Source organism: Canis aureus, chromosome 30 (genome assembly GCF_053574225.1).
Source record: "Canis aureus isolate CA01 chromosome 30, VMU_Caureus_v.1.0, whole genome shotgun sequence".
Lineage (NCBI taxonomy): Eukaryota > Metazoa > Chordata > Mammalia > Carnivora > Canidae > Canis > Canis aureus.
Window position 1 is genome coordinate 18,550,661 of NC_135640.1, and position 23,575 is coordinate 18,574,235.

General features: G+C 36.2%; 1 long non-coding RNA gene across 1 annotated transcript in view; it reads right to left on the reverse strand.

Annotated features, from left to right (window-relative positions):
• The window catches only part of LOC144301763 (uncharacterized), a 305,839-nt gene that overhangs the window by 280,182 nt on the left and 2,082 nt on the right, over positions 1-23,575 (reverse strand). The window lies entirely within an intron of this gene.

Here is a 23,575-nt window from a genome sequence, read left to right on the forward strand (position 1 = left end):
CCCAGGTAATGTAGACCAGGGGACAGCATCTCTATATTCTCCTTCTGCCTTACTAGAGCTCACCTGTACCTCCCAGAAAGGGGCTTTATACACTCCTCTGGAGCCTGATTTTTGCAATTGTTGCAAAGGAGATGCACCTGATCTCCTAGTCTAGAAGCCATCAGGATCTACAATGGCAGTAGATTGTATATATTACATACTTTAAATGCTGCTGCCTAAAGGTCTGGCTTCCGATCAGCCAGAAACTAGATGCTGGCATATCCTCAACAACTGAAGGTATTAAAAATAAATCAGACTACTTAGATAATGATGAAGGTTCTAGAAACAACCAAAAATTATGGCAAGGTTAAATAAGGTTCATGTTCTACAGGAGTGTACTCCTGAAAGATTGGGAAAAATAGCTGTTTCACCTAATACATAGAAAAAAAAAAACATTAAAAAGAGTCAGGTAAAATGAAGAAACAGAGAAGCTGGTTCTGAAAAGATTAAGATAAAACCTCAGGAAAAAACCTTAGTGAAATATGGATAAGTAATTCACCTAATAAAGAGTTCAAAGTAACAGACACAAGATGCTCACCAAATTTGGAAGAAGAATGGATAAATAGTGAGAACTTAAATAAAAGGACAGAAAATATAAGAACACATCAAACAGAACTCACAGAGCTGAAGAACATAATAACTGAATTGAAAAACACACTAGAGAGATTAAATAAGACATTAGATGAAGCAGAAAAAGGATCAGTGATCTTAAAAACAAGGCAGTGGAACTCATCCAAGCAGAGAAAAGAATAATTTTAAAAAGTAATGATAGCTTAAGGGACTTAGGGGATCAACATCAAGCAGAGTAACAGTCACATTATCAGGGTCCCAGAAGGAAAAGAGAATGAGACAGAAAATTTATTTGAAGAAATAATGGCTGAAAACTTCTCCAAACCAGGGGAAGTCCAGGAAGTTCCAAATAAGATGAACCCAAAGAAATCTATACCATGACACATTATAATTAAAATGTCAAAAGTTACAGATAAAGAGAGAATCTTAAAAGCTGTGAGAGAAGAACAATGTGTTAGTTACAGGATAACTCCCAAAAGACCATCAGATTTTTCAGCAGAAATTTTTCAGGCCAGAAGAAAATGACATGATATATTCAAAGCACTGAAGTGATAAAGTTCCAACCAAGAATATTAGCTCAGCAAAATTATCATTTAGAATTAAAACAGAGATAAAGTTTTCTAGACAAGTCAGCATTGAAGAAGTTCATCACCACTAAACTAGTCTTACAAGAAATGTTAAAAGGAACTTCTTTAAAATGAAAACAAAGGGCTTTAATTAGTAACAAAAAAATATGTTAAAATATAAGTCACACTGGTAAAAGTAAATATATAGTAAAGGTAGTGGTTTAATGACATACAAAGCTAATAAGAAGGTTAAAAAACAAAATTAGTAAAACTGTAACTACAATAACTAGTTTAAAGATACACATAGGGCAGCCCCGGTGGTGCAGCGGTTTAGCGCCTCCTGCAGCCTGGGGTGTGATCCTGGAGACCCCGGGATCAAGTCCCACATCGGGCTTCCAGTATGGGGCCTGCTTCTCCCTCTACCTCTCTCTCGCTCTCTCTGAATGAATAAATAAATAAATCTTTAAAAAAAAAAAAAAAGATACACATAACATGCAAAATGTGACATCAAAAACAAAATGAAGGAATAAAAATGTAGAGTTTTAGAATGGGTTCAACTCAAGTTATCAACATAAAACAGACTGTTATTAATAGAGTTTGTTGCATTAAAGAATTATGGTAACCTAGAGCAAAAACTTATAATCAATAGGAAAAAAATGGAGTGCCTGGCTGGCTAAGTCAGTTAAGCATCTACCTTTGGCTCAGTTCATGATCCCAGGGTCCTGGGATCGAGCTCCATGTCAGACTCCCAGCTTGGCAGGAAGTCTGCCTCTCCTTCTGCCCCTCCCCCCGGCTCCTGCTCTCTCTGTTGCTCACTCTCTCAAATAAATAAATAAAATATTTTTTAAAAAAAGATACAGAAAAATAATAGAAAAGGTATCTAAGCATAACATTAAAGAAAGTCATCAAATCACAAAGGAAGCGAGCAAGAGAAGGAACAGAGATGAACTGGCAAGACAGCCAAAAAAAGTTTAACAAAATAGCAATACGTCTTATGTCTATCAGTATTACTTTTATTAAAAGATTTACTTATTTAATTGTGAGAAAGAGACACAGAGAGAGAGCACCAAGAAAAGCAGAGGGAGAAGGGCAAGCAGACTCTGCTGAGTCTACAGCAGGGCTCAATCTCAGGACCCTGGGACTGGAACCAAGAATCAGATGCTCAACCAACGGGGCTACCCTTTTATTTCCCTTTATTTTTTTCTTAGTGGGTCTATCTAAAGTTCTGCCAATCTTTCAGGGAACCAGCTGTTGGTTGATCCTTTCTGATGTCTTTTTAGTCTGTATTTCATTTATTTCTCCTTTGATCTTTGTTATTTCCTTCCTTCTAATAACTTTGGGCTTTGTTCTTTTTCTAATTCCTTTGACTGTATAATTAGAGTAATTGAGATCTTTTCTTCTTTCTTGAGGTAGGCTGTATTGCTCTGAACTTCCCTCTTGAAACTGTTTTGCCATATCCCATAAACTGTGATATGTTGCACTTGTTTCCATTTTTGCTTTTCTCAAAATATTTTTTTATTTCTCCTTTCATTTCTTCACTGTTCAGTAGCATGTTGGTCAAATCTTCACATATCTGTGATTTTTCCAGTTTTTTTCTTATAACTGATTTCTAGTTATAGACCATTAATTTTAGAAAAGCTGCTTGATATGATTTCAATTCTCTTAAAGTTATTGTCTTGTTTTGTGGCCTAATGTATGATCTATCCTGAGACTGTTCCATTCGCACTTGAGAATAATATGTATTCAGCTGCTTTTGAATGGGATGTTCTGTATATATCTATGATGTACATCTGGCCTAATGTGCTATTTAAGGCTGTTATTGATTTTCTGTCTGGATGGTCTACCCATTGATGTAAGTGGGGTATAAAGGTCCCAACTATTATTATATTGCCATCTACCTCTTCATTTAGGTCTGTTAATATTTGCCTTATATATATTGGTGGTACTGCTTTGGGTGTATAAATATTCATAAATATTATATCCTCTTGTTGAATTGACCCTTTTAATTACATAATGCTTTTTGTTTTTTATTACATATTTTGTTTTAAAGTCTGTTTTGTCTGATATATATTTAGTTATCTCAGCTTTCTTTTGGTTTCCATTTACATGGTATATATTTTTTTTCATCCTTTCATTTTTATTGAGTCCTTCTATCTGAAGCAAGTCTTTTGTAGATAGCATACAGAAGGGTCTTATTGTCTCTTATCTGTTGTCCCTCTCCCTCTGCTCCTCCCAGGGTTGTGTGTGTGTGTGTCAAATAAATAAAATCTTTTTTAAAAAAAGAAGGCTCAAATACATAAAATCAGAAATGAAAAAGGAAAAAGTTACAACTGATACAACAGAAATATAAAGGATCATAAGAGACTACTATGAACTATACACCAACATATTTAGACAACCTAGAAGAAATTCCTAGAAATATACAACCAATATACAAGATTGAACCATAAAGAAAATCTGAACATACCAATTATGAGTAAGGAGACTGAACTGGTAATCAAAAATTTCCCAATAAACAAAAGTCCACAACTGGACAGTTTCACTGGTGAATTCTACTAATTACTCAAAAAGAATTAGCAGAAATCCTTCCTAAAATCTTGTAAAAAACTGAAGACATGGAAAAGCTTCCAAACTCATTTCATAAGGCTATCATCAATTACCCTGATACCAAAATCCAAAATCACCAAGGACACCACAAGAAAAGAAAATTATAGGCCAGTATCCCTGATGAACACAGATGCAAAAATGCTCAACAAAATACTAACAAATTGAATTGAAAAATATAGTAAAAGGATCATACACCATAATAAAGTGGGATTTATTCTAGGGATGTAAGGTTGGTTCAACGTATGCATATCAAACACGACATTAACTAAATAAGGGATAAAAACATATGATCATTTCAACAGATGCAGAAAAAGCATTTGGCAAAACTCAACATCCATTTATGATAAAAACTCTCAACAGAGTGAGTACAGAAGTTTACCTCAACATAATAAGGACCAAATATGACAAGCCCACAACTAACATCATACTCAATGGTGAAGAGCTATACGCTTTTCTTCTAAGACCAGAAACGAGAGACATGACCACTCTTGCCACTTTTATTCAACACAGGACTAGAAGTCCTAACCACAGCAATTAAGCAAGAAAAAGAAATACATGGCATCCAAATTAGAAAGAAAGAAATAAAGCTGTCCCTATTTATTTTATATAGAGAAATTCCTAAAGACTCCACCAAAAAGCAGTTAGAATAAATAAATGCAATAAAGTTGCAGGATACAAAAATCAATATACAAAATATGTTGCATTTCTATACACGAAAAAGAAACTATCAAAAAAAGAAAGAAAACAATCCCATTTACAATTACATGTAAAAGAATAAAATACCTAGCAATAAATTTTACCAAGAAGGTGAAAGACCTGAGCAATGAAAAGTATAAGATACTAATGAAAAGCACAAGTAAATGGAAAGTTACTCCATACTCATAGATTCAGAAAATTAAAAAGGATTATTCACCATGACCAGGTAGAATTTATTCCCAGGATACAAGAGTGATTCAATATTCACAAATCAATCAATATCATACACAACATCAACAAAACAAAGCATAAAAATTATATGATCATTTCTATAGATGCAGAAAAAAAGCATTTGACACGATTTAACATCCATTCACTGTAAAAACTCTTGGCAAAGTGAGGCTAGAAGGAACATACTTCAATGTAATAAAAGTCTGATATGAAAAAACCCACAACTAACATCATACACTTTTTCTTAGTGAAAAACTGAGAGCTTTCCCTCTGGCATCAGGAGCAAGACAAGGATGTCCACTCTTGCCATTTTGATTCAACATAATACTTAAGTCTAGCCACAGCAAATAGACAAGAAAAACAAAAAAAAAGAGGTATCCATATGGATAAAGAAGTTAAACTGTCACTATTTGTAAACAACGTGATACTATACATAGAAAATCCTAAAGAGGGATCCCTGGGTGGCGCAGCAGTTTAGTGCCTGCCTTTGGCCCAGGGCGCGATCCTGGAGACCCGGGATCTAATCCCACGTCAGGCCCCCGGTGCATGGAGCCTGCTTCTCCCTCTGCCTATGTCTCTGCCTCTCTCTCTCTCTCTCTCTCTCTGTGTGACTATCATAAATAAATAAAAAAATTAAAAAAAAAAAAAAGAAAATCCTAAAGACTCCACAAAAAAACTACTAAAGAAAGTCAGTATATAAAATTAATACCCAGAAATCAGTGGCATTTATATACACTAACAATAAAGTCACAGAAAAATGAATTTAGAAAAAAACACAATTTACAATTGCACAATTACAATTACAAAAACAAAATACCAAGGAATAAACTTAGCCAAAGAGGTAAAAGACTCATACTGTGAAAATTATAAAACACTGATAAAAGAAATTGAAGATGACACAAACAATGGAAAAATATTCCACACTCATGGATTGGAGAATTAGTATTGTCAAAATGTCCATATTACCCAAAGCAATCCACAGATTCAAGGAAATTGCTATCAAAATCCCAACAGCATTTTTCACAAAACTATAACAAATGATACTAAAATTTACATGGAACCACAGAAGATCCTGAGTAGCCAAAGCAATCTTAAAAAATAAAAACAAAACTGGATTTCACTATATACTACTAAGCTATAGTAATCAATACATTATGGTACTGGCACAAAAATAGACACATACATCAACATAACAGAATAGAGAAGAGAAACCAGAAATAAACCCACAATTATATGGTCAATTAATCTATGACAAAGAAGGCAAAATATACAAAGAAGAAAAGACAGTCTTCAATAAATGGTGCTGGGAAAACTGGACAGCTACATGTAAAAGAATAGAACCAGACTACTATCTAACCATATATAAGAATAAATTCAAAATGCATTAAAGACTTAAACATGAGACCTGAAACCATAAAAATCCTAGAGGAGAACAGAGACAGTAATTTCTCTGACATCAGCCATTCATAGTAATAGTTTTCTAGATGTGTCTCCTAAGACAAGGGAAACAAAAACAAATTAAACTATTGGGACTACACCAAAATAAAAAGCTTTTCCACAGTAAAGGAAACCCATCAACAAAAGAAAATATACTGAATGGGAAAACATATTTGCAAATGATATACCCAATAATGGGTTAATATCCAAAATATATAAATAACTCCTACAACTCAACACCAAAAAAACAAAAAAAAATCTGATTAAAAATGGGCAGGGAACTTGAAAAGGGAAAAAAAGGAACCTTCATGCACTTTTGATGGGAATGCAAGCTGGTTCAGCTGCTGCAGAAAATATGGAGAACAATACTAAGGTTCCTCAAAAAATTAAAAATTGAATTACCACATGATTCAGTAATTCCACTACTGTTTATTTACCCACAGAAAATGAAAACACTAAAAAAAAAAAAAAAAAGGAAAATACTTATTTAAAAAGATATATACACCCCTGTTTATAGCAGCATTATTTACAATAGCCAAATTATGGAAGCATTCTAAGTGTCCATTGATAGACGAATGGATAAGGAATTGTGGGAGATATATATATATTACAAACCTAATATATATTTATATTTATATAATATATATATATATATTACTTAACCATAAAAAAGAATGAAATCTTTCCATTTGAGACAGCATGGGTAGACCTAGAGGATATTATGGTAATTGAAATAAGTCAGAGAAAAGACAACTACCACATGACTTCACTTATATGTGGAATCTAAAAAATAAAACAAATGAACAAACAAGACAAAAACAAACTAATAGATATACGAAACTATTGGTTACCAGTTGGAAGGGGTTGGGGAAAAGGGAGAAATAGGTGAAGGGGATTAAGAGGTACAAACTTTCAATTATAAAATAAATAAGTTATGAGGATGTAACGTATAGCATAGAAAGTAAAGTGAATAATACTGTAATAATTTTGTATGATGACAGATGGTATCATTAGGATTTATCATTAGGATCCTCTCATAATATGTAAAAATACTGAGTCACTATAATGTATGCCTGAAACTAATAGGAAGGATACTGTATGTCACTTGTACTCAAAACACTACAGTGTACTTTATATCTCAATAATGCTATTAATAGGACTGAGACACAAACTGGTGAAAATTTGAGGACTATAGTAATGGTAATAATGTATAAAATACACTGAATTTTTTTAAATATGTGAGTTCATCTAAAAAGGAGAAAGAGAGAAAAAAAACTTAAAGAGAAGCCTCTCATTTGGGAAAGAATGCCAGATAAAAAATATAAATTTGATAATCAGAAAAATGATCATTTACAAACCTAATACTATAATTTAATCAGGTGTAAATTAGCATTGATTCTAAAACATGGTTTATACTCTTTTATACACTCTATATATTTCACATTTTATTAAAGCTACTAGCATTCTTAGTCTAATAATTTTAAGTTTGCCAATATCTCTCACCCAGTTTCTTTACAAAACTCAACCTGCTGAATTTCTTTTGTAATGAGCAGCAATTTTTGATAAAGGTATGGTGAACTACAAAGTCATGGTAGCATTTTCTAGGGAAGACTTTGATATAAATGAAAAATTCTGGCAATAGTATAAAGGTTATATATAAGTCCTGATCTAGTCTGAAAAATAACTTAGATCTCTGTTTCAAGTCATTTTCACAAACAACAGAGATACATACTCCCAAAAATCAATAAAGATGCTTTTACAAAGTTTTCCAAGATTTTTGTGATGACAAGAATGCATGCAAAATGTTCTTCAATTTCCCCACATTTTATGACGTGAGATTGAAGCAGAGAGACTTGGTTGTATGTATCTTCCATCATTCTTGCTGTGATAGCAGATATTCTCTTTACTATAGAAATAAAAATAAAATAGAAAAAAATCTCAAATGTTACTGATATGTTTTTAGCAGCAAAGCATGCATTTTGAACATTTCACCTCTGGCAATTTCAGTATTATTTTATTTCAATTAGCTAGGGAACTACTGCTTTATATAGCTGCAGGTGTAAAAGGAAGTGAAATGCCTCTAGTGATTGAGGCTACTGCGAGTATCCTGATAGGAATTTTGAATATACATCCTCTGCATCTCTACTTTTCCTCCTTACTTTTAACATCAAAATATCTGGGGAAATCAAGTTAATTATGAACTGTTCTGTTATACTTAGAAAATATCCTTAGTTAAAAAAAAAAAAAAAGAATAAAGTTTTACACTGCTAGAAAGTTGTATTAGCCATTATCAAAAGGCTGAAACAGAGAAGCAAAACCACACACACACACATACAAAAAAATAAAAAAACAAAGATCATAGTACATATTTCTGAATTTGAAAGTAATGCGATAATTCTTAAGGAAAAGAAGTAACTTTAATGATTTTTTTTAACAAAACTATTTAAAAAGATTTTTAGGGATGCCTGGGTGGCTCAGCAGTTGAGCATCTGCCTTTGGCTCAGGGCGTGATCCCCTTGAGTCCCAGGATCGAGTCCCACATCGGGCTTCCTACATGGAGCCTGCTTCTCCCTCTGCCTATGTCTCTGCCTCTCTGTGCGTGTGTCTCTCATGAATAAATAAATAAAATCTTAAAAAATATATTTATGCTTCTCTTTATTTTTCCTATTTTTACTAAGAATATAATTCTCAGTTCCTGCTTTCTATACCCAAGGCAGCTGAAAATTTCCTCCCACTTTAATCTGGGGAAATTATTCATTCAGTGGTACTCTATTCTGTTTCCACCTCAAATGTGTGGAGGCCGAGAAAATTAAGGCCATTCCACTTTAAGTTCAGTGTTAGCACAAGTACAGCCATCCCAGACCCCTGTGAATAAGAGCTGAAATTTACATTACTTCAGTTACAGGAAGAAAACAGCTTACAGTTTACAGCTTAACGTTCTAGAAAGCCCCATATTAGAATGAGAACAGAGCTCAATGCCCTTGAAAGCCCATATCATAATGTAAACAGAACTTGAGAAATTCCTCCACCCCTTCTGGAGGTCCCCTAGACCAGCCCATAAAACTCAGCTGAAACCCACCTCGGGGTCCAAGTCCCTGCTCCACTGTGTCGGGTGTACTTGGACCAAAGCTCGAGTTTGTAAATAAACCTTCGTGTGTTTGCATGGGTGTCGGCTCCTTGGTGGTTTCTCGGATTCACAATCTTTGGCACAACAAAATGGTCTAATACCAAATGAATATATTGTAATTCATTTATGACACGAAGTTAGTTAGCATCAGACTTCACAGTTTAAGGACTCAGTTTTCCACAAGACTGCTCTCACTTCAAAGGCAAGCTGCAAATCTCTGAGGGTCCACCAGGCACCTGTACTTCTGATCAACTGGCTTCCAACTCAGGAGGTCCCCACGATCCCCTCCCTCTTTAATAATTCATTAAAACAACTCACAGAACTTAGGAAAGTGCTATACTTATGATTACCATTTTATTAAAAAGGATACCCATATGAGAACCAGACAAATGAGATTCATGGAGCAAGGTCTAGATGGGCATGCAGAACTTGCATGCTATCCCTCATGGAATCAGGGCATGTCACCCTTCTGGCACATCTATGTGTTCACCAACCAAGAAACTCCACTGGGTTTCAATATTCAGAGTTTTTATTGGGGTTTCTTTACACAGGCATGACTGATTAAATATTGGCCACATGACTGAACCCAATCTTCAACTATCCTCTCCTCCCCTGAGGTCAGGCTGACCCAAAGTCACAAATTTCTAATCACATAGTTGGTTCTTCTGATGACCAGCCTGCAACCTGAAGCTATTTAGGGACCCATCATGAGTTACAGCATTAGCATAATAAAGATATTCTTATCACTCAGGAGATTCCAAGGGGTTTTAGTTTTAGGAGCTCCCTGCCAGGAACACCAGACAATTTTTTTTTACCTTACTGCACATGCCTAACTGGTTCGGGTGCCTTTGAGTAGCCACATAAGCTACTCTCACATTTCCTGTTGTCTAGGGTTCAATGCCCTGGACTGTCTTATCCTACCTGTTCTGATTTTGAGGCTCACTCCATTTGCTTGACATCTTATGATTCAACAAATAGGCCAGTCATTCCATAACACCCTTGCTTCCACCTCTCTGCTTGGCCTGTAGCTCCTCTTTTTCCAGATTACATCTTCATCTCTCCTGTCCATGAATTTTCTTCCATTTAATCAATTAAACAATCTCTGTGGCCTAATGAATTTATGCCTTGAGAGACAAGCTGCCTACAACTAACTTCTTAATGGGATCAAGAACCAAGATTGTTCATATGAACTTGACTTTACTATAGCAGGAAATTTTTGTAAAATTAGGTAAAGTTGTAGAAATCCTGAAAATCCATTCATCCAAATAGCCAACTATTCAACCAGCCTCCTCTCAAAAGAATTGTTCATCAGAATAAATAGCTCCTCCTATGGACAACACATAATTCAAAAGGATCGATTACTTGGCTATTAAATGACTCTCTATGTATCTAAACTTACTGCAAAACTCTCACTTTGCTATGCTTACTCATCTTAAATTATTATATCATGAGGGCTGTTCAATCCCAATTAACCCCATCAATGAAAGACCTCCTAAAACCAGACCCCAAATTCTTATAAACACCTGCCCTTAATCTCTCCTCTTTTAAAATACTAAGGGGACACCTGGGTGGCTCAGTGGTTGAGTGTCTGCCTTTGGCTCAGGTCGTGATCCCGGGGTCTTCGGATCAAATCCCACATCAGGCTCCCCCACAGGGAGCCTTCTTCTCCCTCTGCTTATGTCTCTGCCTCTATGTGTCTCCATGAATAAATAAATAAAATCTTTAAAAAGTAAAATAAGATACTACTAAGATTCTGTCAAAAAGATGGCCTCCCTTACTGGAAAATAATAAACTTCACTTTGCTTAACCAACATATCATTTCAGTGGTCTTTTCAGGAAGTTGGCCATCAGTAATGGCCACTGAAACTTTTCTTTCTGTAAGATTCAGATAAGGGTAGCCCTTCCCATCTAGCCAATTTGATCTAGCTGCCAGAATTGATTCTGATATGGGATGTGGATGATCCTCCTGCCACTGCTATTTCTGTGAGTAATAAACTTTGACCCAGGAGTCTTGCATCTTCTGACAGCATTTACAAAACTGTGGTAGGCTAACTTCTTATCTTGCAAGCAGGGTAAAATCTTACAATTGTCACAGTTCTTGACAACCTATTATATTAGAGAGTAGAAATAAAGGATTTCTAGATAACGACGGGTGAATAATCCTCTGAGGTGGCTCTTTTATAAGAAAGAACAAAATAGAAAGTGAAATTGACAAAAATCCATTAAACTTAACTTTTAGTGGAATTGGATATTTGATTTTAAGCAGTCCACAGAATTTCAAATAGTGTAATAATTCAGTTTTTAAAATGGATTTAAACCATTTTCATGTATAGATATATTAAAAACAAACACAAATGATTTTGCTTTTCTAAAAAAGTATCTAGTATTATTGAAAATAATACCATTTATTTGTTGTCCAGGTAGAAAGGTTAGAAATTTTCTCTTGACTTAATTCTATTTTTTAATTTCAAAGAAAGCTATTGGTAAAAAGTGTTACCATTCAAGAATATGAGTTGGTTGAGGGCAGTAATCTTTTTTTGTCATCTTTGTGTACCTTACAATATATAACAGTGTCCTACGTATGATACACACTTAAGAAGAAAAAGAAAATATGAAAAAATGTAAAAGAGATTATGAAAATGGAGCATAAAATAAAGGTAAGCCTTGGGGCATCTGGGTGGCTCAGTTGGTTGAGCAGCTGCCTTTGGCTCAGGTCATGAGCCTGGGTCAGGCTCTCTGCTCAGCGGGAAGCCTGCTTCTCCCTACTCTTCTGACTCTTCCTTTCCCTCTCCTTCTGCCCCTCCCCCAATTGTGCTCTCTCATGCACTCTCAAATAAGTAAATAAAATCTTTTTAAAAAATAAATAAGGGTAAGCTTATAACGAAGAATAAGGAGACAAAAAAGAGATCTGTGAAGGAGAAGGGAAAGGTGGGGAAGAAAAGAGACAAAATAAAAGAATTCTTTTGTATCACACAACAGTAACATGGCAATTCTCAAGGCTTAGTAAAGTTTTGGCAGAAGCTATAGAGATTACAGAGTTTATGTTTAAAAAATTAATAAAATGAAGCAAGTCACATAAAGGGCAAACATCGCTTTCTTTCGTTTCTCTCACCTGTGGGTAATTGTCCTAGAAGTGTTTTCCAAGGGCTACCGGACAACTGTGAAGAGGTGCTGAAGGCAGTTCACAAGTTACTTACAGGGTCTGCAGCTGAGACAGGAGTCTGTATGCCTAATACCAAATGCTGAGGTAGGCAACCATGATACTGGATGCCTCAGCTCCCACAAAGGCACTTTTGTCCATGGATGCATACCAAATTGTTTTTGCTGAGGGGAGAACATGATTAGAAACATCTTATTGAGCTATGTTACTTATGTCCCTCTCAAAAACACACGACTTCTAAGTGTGTGTATTGATGGTATATCAATACTAGATGTTTGTTAAATACTTGTTGTGTGAATAAATTTAGGGTATAATCCTGGCAAAGTATAATAGTCATCATGTACTTGAGACTTCAGATTTCAAGACTTCAATAATTTGGCTTTGCTTTTGTTTTTGTTTTTGTTTTAAGATTTTATTCATTTATTCCTGAGAGACACAAAGAGAGAGGCAGATACATAGACAGAGGGAGAAGCAGGCTCCTTGCAGGGATCCTGATGCGAACTCCAGGATCATGCCCTGAGCCAAAGGCAGATGCTCAAACGCTGAGCCACCCAGGCATCCCTTGGCTTTGTTTTTGTACCTAAGCTAGTCTGATCAAAATCTTCATATACTTCAAGTACTTAAAGTCTCAACTACTGTGACTAAAAGAAAATGCTTTTGGGTGGAATCCTAGTTTTGTTATGTAAATTCAACCAAGTAATTACTATTTACATAATAATTCTCCAGAACCTGTCCTTAGCCAAAGGCCCTGTCAGGCCGCTTCCTCGGGGGCAGCCTACAACCAATGAATGGTGCTGTGGTATGAAGACAGAGCCCGGGATGCCTGGGTGGCTCAGCGGTTTAGCGCCACCTTCAGCCCAGGGCGTGACCCTGGAGACCCGGGGTCGAGCCCCATGTCAAGCCCCATTTCGGGCTCCCTACAGGGAGCCTGCTTCTCCCTCTGCCTGTGTCTCTGCCTCTCTCTCTCTGTGTGTATCTCTCATGAATAAATAAATAAAATCTTAAAAAAAAAGACAATAATGATTCATTTTTTAAAAAATAAAATAAAAAATAAAGACAGAGCCCTTTAACTCAATTAGAAATCCTTACAGAAAAAAAAAAAAGAAATCCTTACAGTTCCAGATCTCTCCCTAGGACAGCTGAGATCTCTATTTCAAGTGCCTCCCAGTTCAACTTCTCCCTCTCCTAATCCTGCTTCCTTCACACCTCCACCAGGTTTTGTTTTGTTTTTTTATGATAGTCACAGAGAGAGAGAGAGAGAGAGGCAGAGACACAGGCAGAGAGAGAAGCAGGCTCCATGCACCAGGAGCCCGATGTGGGATTCGATCCCGGGTCTCCAGGATCGCACCCTGGGCCAAAGGCAGGTGCTAAACCGCTGCGCCACCCAGGGATCCCCTCCACCAGGTTTTTAAAGCACTCCTGTGGAAAATCAAGTCACTCTGAGAGGTTTACTATAGCATATTTAAGAGTTTTTCCATTCCTTCCTACCTTCCTTTCTTCTAATTAGAGAAATCCACAAAGGATTTGAAGCAGCAGCAGTATGCCATATAGGAAAACTCAGTAGTCAGCCATAAATTTTTTCCTTCCTTATGACAGTGTTCACTTTAATTACTTATTATTCTGAAGAAAAAAAAGACATAAGTTGTATTTAGTTTGGATCATTCAAAACATTTTAATCTATAATTGACATGGTCTATCACAGCTAGACTCATAATTTTGCTTTAAAAGTTTCTGTTAGTTCAATAGTATCAACCTAAACCCTAAGGAAAATCTGAATTTCTATTAGAATGTAACTTCTCTTCTATTTTATATGGAGATATACTGAGGTCTCTTATGATTTCAAACTCACTAAACTTTCTGAAGTGAATTTTAAAGAGTAAAACTTGGATTGTTTCAACAAATCAACTACTATTTAAAGATAGGTTTAAAAAAAAGATAGGTTTATAGAAAAGATGGACTGATGGATAGATAAATGACAGATATAACACATTCATGAAAAATAAATGGTTAATTTAGATGATAAAAACAACTCTTAGATGAAAGGTGAACCCTTCATAAAATAATATGTGGAGGCCGAGAAAAATCAAGGCCATTCCACCTCAAGTTTAGCGTTAGCACAAGTACAGCCATCCCAGGCCCCTGTAAATAAGAGCTGAAATTTACATTACTTCAGTTACAGGAAGAAAACAGCTTACAGCTTAATGCCCTTTAAAGCCCCATATCAAAATGTAAACAGAACTTGAGAAATTCCTCCACCCCTTCTGAAAATCCCCTAGACCAGCCTATAAAAAAATCCAGCTGTAACCCACTTTGGGGTCCAAGTCCCTGCTCCGCTGTGTCGGGTATACTTGGACCCAAGCTCGAGCTTGTAAATAAACCCTCGTGCGCTTGCATCAGTGTCAGCTCCTTGGTGGTTTCTCGGATTCGCAATCTTGGGCACAACAAATATTGCTATTTGTGGTTTAAAAAATTTGATACTAATAGCACAAAAGAAAGTTCATAAATGAAATAAGCACAATTAAAGTTATTCTAACACCTCTGACCATAACTCTTGTTATTGTAAAAAGCAATGTAATTGAACACAACTCTTGAACTAGAAATGTTATAGCTTGCCATTCATCTTCCAAAACAAATTATTTAATGGCAGTTTATATGGAGATACGACAGATAAAAGAAATCTATTATCACTGCAGTTATAATTTACATTTATTATAAAGACAATATAGACAAAATAATGGGTATGGTTCAGTAGTTGATTGACTATACTAATGCAGGTAAAATATTAGTTTTTTTAAGATTTCACTTAAACCTCATGTCATTCACTAAAGGCAATTTTACCTAAATTATTTCATTAATCAGTTTTTCAATGATTAAATTAAGGTCAATACAACAAAGTGCCAAAATAACAATTAAGTTCTACTAGTATTAAAGAAAAAAAAAGTGTCAACTAGGTGTGTTTGGAGAAATGATCAATCATTTTCAGTGATTTTGTTAACATTCCTGACCCTTTTTGATTGATCCAAGTATTGTTTTGTCAATAGCTACCAATAGTTGCCTCAAACACAGGGAGAGTGCTACTTTGATCTGAAAATCATCAGCAAAATATGTGACTAATTATGGAGACAAATATAAGTCTATGTGAGTAGGAATACATCCTGATAATACCAGAATAGTGCACAGATATGCCTTTTTATAACCTTTTTTTTATTAGAGAGAAAATTTAATGCTGGTTATAGCATACAACTGAAGTTAAGAGACATGGGTTCTATTTTTAAGCACAGCAGCATAATAGAAGATTTAGACCTGTGTTAAATCCCTGCTGGGTGACTTATCTGCTGTATGTTATTAAACAAGCTGTTAAACTGTCTGAGAATCTATTATCTCCACTGCACAGTGAAAAAATTAACATCTACTTTGAAGAGTTGTGAAAATTGGGGAGAATGTATAGAAAATGCCTAGGACAACACCAGGTGCATAGTATGCACTCCATATTGATTTATTTCTCCACTTCCCCCAGCCCAGTCCCAGTCCTGTTATTAGTAGACCATGAGGTCTTAAGTAAATTACTCTTTAGGTCTCAGTTTTAATCTCTGAAAAAAGACAGAGCTGAACTAGTGCAACAATTAGCAACCCCAATTTCATGACACTGTTATAACAAAAGCAACTGGGCCATGTGTCACAAGTAGTTCAACCTAATAATAATTAAATTACCAAGATTCACAGATAATTTTGTTTTAAAACTGTATAGCTGTTCCAGTTATCTCCACTATAAAATCAAGATCAGGCACTGGTACTTCACTTGCTTTAGGGTGAAATAAATGAAGTAGTTTCAAATAACAAAGATGAAGTTGCTCATCACACACAGTCTACTTTATATAATAGCCTTTATTTACTCTTAAGAATTGGGTGATTATGAATTATTGTAATTCTCATAAATTATATTTTTCTAACTGAAAATTTCTTAGTGACCTTATCTATGTACATATTTTTAAAGGAAAAAGATACGGCTATGGGACGCCTGGATGGCTCAGTGGTTGAATGTCTGCCTTTGGCTCAGGGCATGATCCTGGAGTACCGGGATCGAGTCCCACATCGGGCTTCCTGCATGGAGCCTGCTTCTCCCTCTGCCTGTGTCTCTGCCCCTCTCTCTCTCCATGTCTCTCATGAATAAATAAATAAATCTTTAAAAAAAAGAAAGAAAAAGAAAATGATAGGGCTAGTAGAGGCTTAAAAAAAAGTCTGTAGCTCTATAGGCTTTACTTGCTATGAAACTCTCCAGCATTTCTCAAATCAGAGTATATTGATGACAGTGTTCTGAATACAAACATAATCATCCTTGATGTTTGTTCCAATGGAGAAAATGTTGGGGATCGCTGGATTACATCATCACTGTCCCCATTCACAACTCCTTAATATCATAGATTTCTTCCAATATGGAAAGTATAGCACTCCTGGTAAAATAAGTCTTTTAATTCCATTCTTAACTTACTTGACATGTCAACTCAAAAATACATAGTATAGAAAACATATAGATGGGGGTACCTGGGTGGCTCAGTTAAGCATATGCCTTTGGTCATGATCTCAGGGTCCTGGGATCAAGTCTTGCCTCAGACTCCCTGCTCAGCAGGGAGTCTGCTTCTCCCTCTTCCTCTGCCCTTCCCCCTAATTGTGTTGTCTTTCTCTCTCTCAAATAAATAAGAATAAGAATAAGAAAGAAAGAAAGAAAGAAAGAAAGAAAGAAAGAAAGAAAGGAAGGAAGGAAGGAAGGAAGGAAGGAAGGAAGGAAGGAAGGAAGGAAGGAAGGAAGGAAAGAAAGAAAGAAAGAAAGAAAGAAAGAAAGAAAGAAAGAAAGAAAGAAAGAAAACATACAGATGGCCAACAGACACAGGAAAAGACACTCAATATCACTTGCCATCAGGGAAATACAAATCAAAACTACAATGAGGGGCACTTGTGTGGCACAGTTAGTTAAACTTCCAACTCTTGGTTTGGCTCAGGTCATGGTCTTGAGGTCGTGGATCAAGCCCCGCATTGGGATCTGTGCTTGGCAGGGAGTCTGCTTGAGGTTCTCTCCCTCTCTCTCCACCCCTCTCCCTGCTCTCTCTCTCTAAAATGAACAAATAAATCTTAAAAAGAAAAAAAGCTACAATGAGATAGCAACTCACACCTGCCAGAATGGCTAAAATCAGCAACACAAGAAACAACAAATGTTCATGAGGATGTGGAGAAAAAGGAACCCTCATGCACTTTTGGTAGGAATGCAAACTGTACAATCATTGCAGAAAACAGTACAGAGGTTCCTCAAAAAATTAAAATAGAACTACTCTATGACCCAGTAATCACATTACTGGGCATTTACCCAAAGAATACAAAACCACTAATTTGAAGGGACATATGCACCCACATGTTTCTTGCAGCATTATTTTTTTTAAAGATTTATCTATTTATTTATGATAGACACACACAGAGAGAGAGAGAGGGGGGGGGGCAGAGTCACAGGTAGTGGGATAAGCAGGCTCCATGCCTGGAGCCCGATGTGGGACTCGATCCCAGGACTTCAGGATCGCGCCCTAGGCCAAAGGCAGGCGCCAAACCGCTGAGCCACCCAGGGATCCCCCACAGCATTATTTATAATAGCCAAATTACAGAAGCAGTCCAAATGTCCATCAATATAAAGAAAATGTATATATGTGTATGTATACACACACAGACACACATATGCCACACGTAGAATACTAGTCATCAAGAAAAATGAAATCTTGCCGTTTGCAACAACATGATGGAGCTAGAGAATATTATGCTAAGTGAAGTAAGTCCATTAGAAAAAGACAAATACCATATGATTTCACTCAGATGTGTAATTTAAGAAACAAAACAAATGAACAAGGGGGAAAAAAGAGAAACAAACCTAGAAACAGACTCTTAAATATAGAGAACAAACTGATGGTTACTAGGAGAGGGTGGGGTGGGTGGAATAGGTGATGGGGATCAAGAGTGCACTTATCATGATGAGTACTGCATATGGTACAGAATTGCTAAATCACTATATTGTACACCTGAAACTAACAAATATTATTAACTATACTGGAATTAAAATTAAAAAGTTTTTTAAAAAGCAGTATATACCTTGGGAGCAAAATATGAATACTTTATCTTTTTGGAACATACACTGTATTAGTTTTCTGGGGTTGCATAACAAACACCACAACCTGACTTAAAAGAACAGAAATTTAGTCTCATACAATTTTGGAGGCCAGAAATCAGAAATCAAGGTATCAGCTGGTTCATTCCTTTTGGCAACTCAACGACAGAAACTATTTCATGCCTCTCTTACAGCTTCTGGTGGCTGTCAGAGTCCTTGCCATTCCTTGGCTTATACAAACAGTACCCCTAGTTTTGCTTCCAACCTCACATAGCCTTGTTCTTTGTGTATTCTCCTCTGTGTCTCTGTGTGTCTCAAATCTTCCTCTCCTTTCTCTTATAAGGGCACTAGTCATTGGATTTAGGGTCTACTCTAAACCCAGAGTAATCTCATCCTAAGGTCCTTAATTATATCTGCAAAGACCCTATTTCCAAATAAGCTCATACTTAGAGATGCCAGGTGTAGGACTTAGACCTATCTTTTTGAAAGACACTATTCAATTTGTCAGTCTCAAATGCAAAATACATTAATGCTATCCCAGCATCCCCCAAGGTCTCCATTACTCTAAATCCAAAATCTTGTCTAAATTATAACCAGCTAGGGCAGCCCTAGTGGCCCAGTGGTTTAGCATTGCCTTCGGCCCAGGGCATGATCCTGGAGACCCGGGATAGAGTCCCACGGCGGGCTCCCTGCATGGAGCCTGCTTCTCCCTCTGCCTGTGTCTCTGCCTCTCTCTCTCTCTCTCTCTCTCTCTGTGCCTCTCATGAGTAAATAAATAAAATCTTAAAAATATAAATACATACATACATACATACATATACACCAGCTCAAAGAAATTCCAAATCCCACCTTCTACATCATCTAAATCAGGTATGGGTAAGACTCTCTGTAAGATTCATCTTAGGGCAAAGTTTCTCTTTCTCCATGGATCTATAAAACTAGAAAACAAGTTCTCCATTTCCAAAATAGGAATACACATAGGATACACATTCCCATTCCAAAAGGGAGAAAATGGAAAATATAGAGGGATCACTGGTCCCAAGCAAGTTTGAAATACAAGAAGGAAAATTCTGTATGGTTTCCAGGGATGAGAAAATCCTCTTTACCTCAAACCTCTTCCCTCTGCACCCATGGAGATGGACCTCTAGGGCTCACAGTTGCTCCATTGGCATTGGTCTGTAGAGCTCCTGTCAGCCCCTGCTTCTGCATTTGCAGCACTGCCCTGTAAGTCGTCCTTCTCTTTTCTTGAAAACTATATGTCTGCAGCTGAATAGCTCTCTGCTATTCCAGCCTCTTTCATGTTTATGGATATTTGGGAGTCTAATAGTCTTTCATTTGTCCAATCTCTGTCCCTTTCAGTCCAAGCGGGTAGAGTTTCTACTGGAGTAATATTCTAAAACTTTGTCAGCCTCCTGTGTAATTCATGAGAATCTACACAATTAGACAAGAGTTGTCAACAGACCTTCCTAGATAAGCTCATCCCTATTCCTGGTCAGGAATGCTACATGGTCAGTTAGCTCCATGGTCAGTTAGCGCCATAACATGGTCAGTTAGCTCCATAAGTCACACACATACTCTCTTCAACAAAGGTGGCCCAGCCACATCCTTGGCCCCATCTCTAATACATGCTTTTCTAACAGTGAACTTCCAAATTTAGCAATATGGGTAGAACAAGAGCCTTCCAAATGATCAACTTCTTGTTGCTTTTTGCTTAAGATTTCCTTCCTCAATTTATCTCTTTCCTCTTGAAGTAAAAGTTGTCCCTTCAAAGCTATGCATGGAAATTTCAGCTAAATACTCAAATTTGTAGCTTATAAATTCTACTTTCCACCCAACAGTAGATCACAATTCAGCCAAGTTTTCAGCCACTTTATAACAAGGACTGCTTTTCCTTCAGTTTCCAACAACACGTTCCTCATTTCCTTTTGAGATCTCACCAGAAACACCTTCAATATTCACATTTCCATCAACAGTCTCTTCAAGGAAATCTGGACTTTTTCTACTATGCACTTCAAAATGCTTTCAACCTCTACCTATTATCCAATTCCAAAGCCATTTCCACATTTTTAGGTATTTGTTACAGCAGACTCTATTCTCAGTATCAAGATTATCTGTATGAGTCAAGTTTGCACCAGAAAAACAGAACCAGTAAACACACACACACACACACACACACACACACACACACACACCCCTCTTATTGAGATTTATTTCAAGGAATTAGTTTCTACAATTTAGGATCTGGCTGAACAAGTCTTGTTGAGGTCTGGGGTCTACAGACATGGGGCACGACAGTGGCTAGAAACTCTCAGGCAGGAGCTAAGGCTGTATCCACAGACAGAATTTCTTCCTCAGAGAAACCCTAGTTTTGCTCTTAAGATCTTTCAACTGATTGGATGAGACCCACCCATATTATTCAGGATAATTTCCTTTACTTAAAGTCAACTAATTGTAGATACTAACTACATCTACAAAATATCTTCACAGTAACATCTAGAATAAATAGTGTTGGGATGAACACTGGGTACTATAGCCTAGCCAAGTTGACACATAAAACCAGCCATCACATGCATCCTATATTATAAGATATTAGTAAAATGCTTAATGTGGTAAGTTCATTATTTCAAGTTGTAAGACAGAGGCACATATAAGGAAAAAAAAGAGAGAGAAAAAAAATCTACAAGCGTATTCTTGGCAAATGTGATTTCCCAAGGTATTGGGGATGGTTTTTCTATAATGTAAAATTATTTTTTTTTTTTTTTTTTTTAAGAAAAGGGCACCTGGGTGGCTCAGTGGTTGAGCATCTGCCTTCAGCTCAGGGTGTGATCCCACAGTCCCAGGATCGAGTCCCACGTCGGGCTCCCTGCATGGAGTCTGCTTCTCCCTCTGCCTGTGTCTCTGCCTCTCTCTCTCTCTCTCTGTGTGTCTCTCGTGAATAAATAAAATCTTTAAAAAATAAAAATTAAAATTAATTAAATTAATAAAAATGTATCTCAGGAATAGATTATTTTCACATAGTTTTTGAGGGCAGAAATCTCAAATTAAAATAGATTTCCAGGTAGCATTTCTGCCAAAGCAAAGGATAGAAAGATATAAAAGGAAGAAAGAGAAAAAAGAGGAAAAGAAGGAAAGATTTGTCCTGGGACTCATAATTTGGATGACTAGCTACTAAAAGATATTCTTGGGCAAAGAGGCATAAAACAAAAAAAGGGGCAAAAGGGCATTTAGTGTGTACATTATAAAACTCCAAAAAGGTAACAGTACACAGGATGTATCATTTCTCTCTTTTTTCCCTTAAGCCAGTAGTTAACATATCCTGATATTCCAGAAAGACCACTATTTAATATTAATTATAAATACAGAACAAAAATATTTTTAAAAATCTTAGAATAATATAACCTAGAATGAATTATCCCTAGCATTATGAGAAAAACTTTTTAAAAATTGTACTAAGCTTAATAGATGTAACAAATGTTTCTAAACATGTGAATCTCTTTAAAAATATGACTGCTTGACCTGTTGATTTTCAAAATCTGTTTCCTGTCTACCTTTCCGAAACTTTTCTTTCCCACATTCCCAAGTCCACTAATATATTTTTTGAGATTTAAGCAAGAGATTAGCTCTTATGTTAAGGATCGTGTCCTCAAATGTCACCCACCCCCTCCGGAAACCCACCACATAGTTCTATAATTAGACATTCATTTTTCCACCTGTTTTACTAGAGCCAGAAAGGTTAAAGATATATTCTTAGTATCAGTATTTGTGTTAGTATTTCTATTTAGAGGTGCAACACCTAAATGGATGCCTGGAATTCTGCAGCATTCAATAAACATTTACAAAATGAATAAATGAGCAAGAATATCAATAGAGCCTCCATATTATTATGTTTTTGTCAGTGATTTAAATCAGAGACTGAGTTAGGCCTGTAGACAACTTTTAAATTAATTTTTTCCAGAGAAGCATTTTTGTTTTTAAGTCAAATTTAAATACCTTTAGGTAAAGTACACACTCCTATTTCCAGAGTCCAATATCAACTCTATTTTCTCTGATCTGGCAGTTTCACACAATTGTTACCTTACTGCCCCTCACAGTAACTGAGTTTGCTGCTCCTGGAGTATATTTTATAGAAGAAATAATATTACGTTTACAGGTTTAAAATAAGTGGTACACATAGTTTGAAATGAGATGTATTTTAATAAAAATCTTAAAAAGATTTGTACACTTATGTGAGGAAAGAAATGAGAAAAATATACTAGAAATAACATCCCATGATAGATTTTTAAAGTAAGCTTTATAATACAATAGCTATGGAATAGGCAGTAGAGCATATAATCATCCCACATCCTTATTACCCATCTAGACCAAAAACAGGCTGACATGGAAAATGTGAGGATGGTTCCCAGGATGGCTGCCAAGATCAGTAGAGGTTAGAAGAGAAAGCCTGATCATGAAGATTATCTCCAACGAAGACTAAAGAGGATTGCATCATATTTCTAAAGACGGTAAAGGATGAACAAAAGCAGTGTCACTGTTCATTTAAGACAGCTGGGCAGAGCTCTAGAAACAGGAGGGGTGGAAATTTTTTAAAACAAAACAAAATTGTGAAAAAAAAATAGTTGTAAATAGACGAATTCTGCTAAAGAAAGAACAAAGAAAAGGCACGTTGTAGGCGACATTCTGAGGACACTCCTCTTTGACTAAATAAGTAATCAAGTTATTTGAACAGGATAATCACTGCCAAAAGAGGAGTTCCAATAACCATCTGTCCAATTTAGAGAACACGTTCAACTAACGAAACTGTGCACTGGACTTCCCCCACAGAAATAGTACCAATATGATACAAAGAGATATACACTGGAAGAGATTTATTATAGCAATTAACTGGGATGATTAAGAAAGTCTAGAAGTCCCAAGATCTGCCATCTCTATGTTGGAGAAGAAAGAAGTCAGTATAATTCAGTCCAAGGCCAAAAAAGGAGAGCAGAAGGAGAGATGCTGGT